Genomic DNA, 6,000 nt, shown 5'->3' on the forward strand with positions numbered 1-6,000 from the left:
ACTTTGGTGATGTGATTCTTTTTTGTACCATATATTAAAAATAAAGAATCCTTGACAGGCATCGGTATTTGGGGAAAAAAAAGTTTTGCCCTCCTCTAAAATAACTCCTACTTAAATGGACTTTGCTAATCACAAATACCTAAAGATGAATAAAACGCTATTCTTCCTCTAAGTAATTCGCTGTTTGTTTGTTTTTTTTTCCAAGCTACTACTGGAGCTTATACCAGTAAATGGATATTCCATATTGCTTTGTAAAAAAAGAAAAAATATGTTTTATAATGAATACTGAGAAACTGCTTTAAGTCACAGGAAGTTTAGCTTATGGTTATCTGATTAAATATGCTTATGAGTCATGCCTTAGTTTTCTGTTAATTTTTTAAAATTTTATTTGTATAAAAGAATCATTAGAATTCATACTATGTGTTAAATAATCTACTAAACATACATATTTATACAAACTGATCCTTATAAATCATTATATAATTAATATAGAATTATAATATGTACTAAATTATATATATAGTATATATAATTATTATATAAATTAATTCTTATAAAAATCCTATAAGGGATGCATTGTATTATCATTCTAATTTTACAGATAAAAAAACTGAGGCAGAGAAAGACTAAATAACTTGCTCAAGGTCACAAAGCATGGATCTGAACTGATTTCAGAGCCTGGGCTCTTAACCAGTACACCTACTGTGTCCTGTACTGATTTGAACAAACTTTAAATTTTAATACAAATCAAGCTACCTACTGAGAGTCAATGAAAAATAAAACCTTTGTTATATAAGTACCTTGTAATGCACTAGTGTTTGCTTAATTTCCATTCAGAAGTCACATATCTTCATATGACTGGTCTAGCACTGATTAATGCCTGATTACAAGTCTTATGTTTAAGCAACAGTAAGTAAATCAAAGAATGGACTTTATAACATGGTATAGAATTAAAAAAAAAAAAAAAAGAACTGAACTTGGAGTTAAAAGACCTCAATTTGAATATTAACATTTGGGAACTGTGCAATTTTGGTCATTTAACCTAATCAACAATTTCATCAAAACATAAATGTCTTCTTCTTCCCTTCTCTTTTAATTTCGAGGAAAAGGGGTCATTAAGTAAGGTAGTTAATATATATTGTTAGTATACTTGATATTGACAGATTGGTGCAAGGCTATTTTTGATAAAATGTCCAATGGAAATATTTTATAAAGAATATTCCTTATTCATAATATTTATAAATTGGAGCTCCTTAAATTTAAATATTCATAAACGTAAAGCTATAAAACTTTTACTTTTACAATGTGTTCTTGAAAAAACTCAAAATGAATTACAAACAATATATAATTAAACCAACTGTTAAAGGATTCTAGTCTTACCCATTTTTCATAAGAGGAAATTGAGACTAAAAAAAGGAAATAACAAAGTTAGAGATAAGAAAACAAGTTAAATTGTTAATTTAATGTTGAGTGAGGTAGGCAGGTTTTACTTTTTTGAAAATAATTTTACCTAAAATAAGATAGTAAGCATGTAACATTTATAGGAATGACAGTGATATTGTAGACAAATGCATTTTACGTGAAATGTTCTTATACAACTTAGTATACTGATATTGACTTCTAGTTCTCACTACCCTCTGCAACTTCTCACTTCAATTGGCAACAACTACGTACTCTAAATTAAAATGTAAAAGTTGTCTGAAAATTTAAAATGCTTATATGGTACTGTTTAAATTTTATAACATCTGAGGATAAATCGATATTTTTTCCCAGTATCCGTGTAAAGTGTTTAATTGTTTCCATGTATGGGATATCTGTAGAAATTTGCTAGGTTCATATACAAACACTATGGTGTTCTGAAAAACAATACAGTATTTACTAATTTAATAAAAATAAACCCAGCAGTCTTCCAAACCTCCAGTTTCTCAAACATTTTTACTCTCTGTAAATGGATTTCAACCTTTGCTTAGTATTTGGGTTATAAGTATGAATAATTCCAAATCTACTTCATGCACAGATCCTCTTCAGGGAATGTTAACACTTCATCAGAATTTGAATAGTTCTCACACACTGACTGCATACTGGTAGGAATGCCTACCAAATATTTCTCCAGACTTATTTCTACTTGGGTCTCATCTCAGTTTTGACCTCACTTCCTCTGAAAAACATAACAAACCAAAACAAAAATGACTTGACCTGGAACCCTATGTCTGACCATCATAATACCAAGTCTGGATTAGATGGCTGCTCCACATTTTTCCATAGCTCACTACTTCCTCTATTACCGCCATTATCACTCTACTATAACTGCTTGTTTCCTCCACTACATGGTACATTCCTTGAAAGCAAAGACCATGCCTGTATTATTTGCAGTTTTATACTTAACATCCAATGTAATGCCTAACACTGAACAGATTGTTCACATAGAAGTTCTTAAAATTCATAATCTTATTGGGTTACCCAATGGCAGTACCCTTTTTGCATATTGATGCCACCAGCTAACAATGTATTAGGAATAAACAAGAAAGTACATGATGGTCTTGGTGATGGTGGTGGACTAATGAAATGACTAAGCAGTGGCCTACAAATACTGAAAACATCTAGATGGACAGCCCAGGTCAAGGTTTTGGGCTGTATATCATTTGCCTGAAAGGACATTTACATGTGGCATGCAATTTCCATGCCTGGTCTCTCAGGGTCCCAACTATTCAATCATGACCCGTTTGTCTGCTTGCAGCACATGGTTTATACTATAAAGGCTCTTTTGTTTGGTTTGTACTTGAGCCTTACTAGTATATTTCAGACACCAAGGAAGTAGGCTTGCATTGAAGTGCACGGCTTTCCTGGGCTACCAATGATGTCATTCACGGGCTCAGAAGAACTACAGATACAGAAGCACTGTAAGTTCTCTTCATATCCCAAAGATTCATCATGGAATTTTTCTAAATTTATACAGGTAAAATAAACAGATACATGTAAAATGCACCTTTCACATAAAGTATTTTACATTAATTTTCTTTGGTTTATCTCACTCCTAAATTCTATAGTTTATATTTTATCTTCAACTTCCTTCCTCTTAGAGAAGGAATATTTGTGTTACTACTATATGCCAGTATTCCACTTCTTAGCCATTAAAAAAATCTGTTGCCATCGAGTCAATTCTGATTTATAGCATCCCCATCTGTGTCAGAGTAGAACTGTGTTACACAGAGTTTTTTAATGGCAGATTTTTCAGAAGTAAATCACCAGGTCTTCTTCTTCCTAGGCACCTCTGGGTAGACTTGAACCTCCAACCTTTCGGTTAGCAGTCACATTCCACGTCCTTGGTAGGGCAGTCATAGTCCACTGTGTAGTGATAAGGTCATAAGCCAATAGTTACATAGGACCTACTATAAAATAGGCACTGAACTAAGTATTTAACTTAGTCTCCCCAACAACTGTATAAAGTTTATTGTTATTATTATTATTACTCTCATTTTACACATGAAGAAACTGAGGCACAAGAAATTAAATAACTTGACCAAGGTTACATAACTTGTACATGGCAAAGCTGAGAACTGAACTTGGCTTAGATTCTATATTAATTCAGTCAACTATTATACTATTAATCAAATGTATAAGGATAAATTCAATGTCTGGTTGATTACAAAAATTATTCCTTTAATATAAAAACAGAACGCAACAAAAATGGTAATTGTCAAATTAATACTCTTCATAGGATTACATCAAGTGAAATTTATTTCTCAAGTACTCAGATTCAATTAGAAACTAAGAACCCTTCCAAACACAATGATTTCTCCAACTTCAATAATTATATGCATCTCCATGTACTTCACCCAGAAACTCACTGTTTTGCTGATTTCTGTTCAACACATATGACTATTTTTCTACTATATCCAGAAGCATTAATTAATGCTCTTTAGTGGCTACTCTCTATAGGACTCTAATCCAGGCACAACATCTATTAATATTTACTGAGTGGCTATTCTATGCAAGACGCTCCCAAAAATCTTATAAACTAGCTGGGGGACAGGAAACAGACTTATAAAATATAAATGTCACTACATGGTGGCATATGTTAAACACAAAATTCAGTGGGAAGTAGAAGAGAAAGTGGTAAAGAAAATCAGAGTTGTAAGGGATTAGAGGTTTGAACAATCTAAAATAAGATCAAGACAGATGAGCTAAGGGAGATGTGTAGGCATGCAAGGCAGAAGGAACATTTAAAGAATTTTTTAAGGAACTAATAAGCTATTCTGTTTGTTTACATTTCAAAAATATGTACATACATATACTAGGATATACACGTGGAGAGAAACATGGTACCCAAAGAATCAGATGCTATTCTGCTTGGGAATATTGTTAAGAGAACATGGTGACATCATAGTGAATTAAAGCTAACTCTCTTACATTGATCTCAAAAGCTATTTGCCACATTTCTTATTCTAAAATGAACAAAATAATATTAATAATTATAAAAACTATAATAATGCTGTTGTTTTTGGTAGTTGCCATTGTGCTGATTCCAGCACATGGCAGGAAAGTAGACCTGCTCTTTAGAGTTTTCAAGGCTGTGACCTTTTGGAAGAAATTTCCAGGCCTGTCTTCTGAGGCACCTCTGGGAAGGTTTGAATCACCATCCTTTCAGCCAGCAGTGGAACACTTAAACTTTGCACCATCCAGGGACTCCTATAATAATGCTAATTGGCATTTATTGAAGGCCTTTAATCTGCATTATCACACATTAGTCTTCACAACCCTAAGAGGTGGGAAGGGCTTATATCGATAATTCAAATTTATGTAAACTGAAGCTTGGTGAGCCAAAGCAGCTCATGCAAAGCTGCACAGTTAGTGAGTCGTATGTAGTGGAGCTAGGATTTAATCCAAAGTAATCTAACTCCAGAGCTCTAGAGCCCAAGCTGTATGATTGTCTTAGAATATCTAACATTCTAAGTGTTTAACACAGTAGTTCTCAAACTTTAATGTCCACACGAGTCAGCTGGGTGTTGTATTAAATGAACACTGTGATTCAGCAGGTCTGCAGTGGGTCCTGAGACTGCATTCCTAACAAGTTTCCAGATGATGTCTATGCTGCTGGTCACAGACCATTTTTGGGTACATGTTTGAACAGATTCACAAATCATGACAATTGCTAACATCCTTAGCTTTAAAGGGTTGTTTCTCATAATAATATCCGAATTTGCTAAATCCTTTCAATGTTCCATAGCTGTGCAGCATTAATGTCCTCCACTTTGAACTTTCAGAACCCTGGCCAGCTTCGAATTCTCCTCGCTGCTTGGTAGTTTGTAGATTCATCAGGTTTTCCCAGTGTCCTTTTTCTCATAACCTTAGCCGCAAATGTAATGTTCTTGTAAGCTGTGAATCTGCAATTAGGTTAAGAAGGTAGAGGACTCCTACCCCCTGGTAGCTATGGTAGGGATAAGAGGAGGGAATAGAAAGAAACCAGTCAAGATACTTTTTATGCACATACTATTGATCATGGAAAGTAAGTGAGGGAGCCCTTTCCTTAGAAAGAGAAAACAAGCTCAGGACATCAGCTAGATTGAACGTTACAGCAGTTCAAGCACAGATAAGGAATTTCAACATCATTTCACCCAAAAATGAGATGAGGGGGACTCTGGATTATGACATCCACATGCAACCCCTAGTCACAGTCACAGCTGCAAAACGGTTCTCAGATGAGTACACACGTATAAGACACTTCTCTAAGCTCAGCTCTAAATCTGTCCTCAGCTTGTCTCTACACAGCAGCTATGAGATGCTTCAGGTTTAAAGGGCAAACCATAGTCTGCTGTGTATCAGGAATGCATTGGAAACATGAGTCTCTCTGGACTCTTCACAATAAAGCTTGCAAAACAACAGCAGCTGCAATGGTAGCATCTGTAGCATATGCTGAGAGGGTTCAGCCACAAATTCTACTCTCTGTACCATTTATGTATTCAATATAAACTAGCCATTTGTATCTTACTGAATGTTGAT

At 34.3% G+C, this 6,000-nt stretch overlaps 1 protein-coding gene across 2 annotated transcripts in view; it reads right to left on the reverse strand.

Annotated features, from left to right (window-relative positions):
* NAV3 (neuron navigator 3) overlaps positions 1 to 6,000 on the reverse strand; it is a 474,286-nt gene that overhangs the window by 234,570 nt on the left and 233,716 nt on the right. The window lies entirely within an intron of this gene.

This window comes from Trichechus manatus, unplaced genomic scaffold, assembly GCF_000243295.1.
Source record: "Trichechus manatus latirostris isolate Lorelei unplaced genomic scaffold, TriManLat1.0 scaffold00125, whole genome shotgun sequence".
In the NCBI taxonomy this organism is placed as follows: domain Eukaryota; kingdom Metazoa; phylum Chordata; class Mammalia; order Sirenia; family Trichechidae; genus Trichechus; species Trichechus manatus.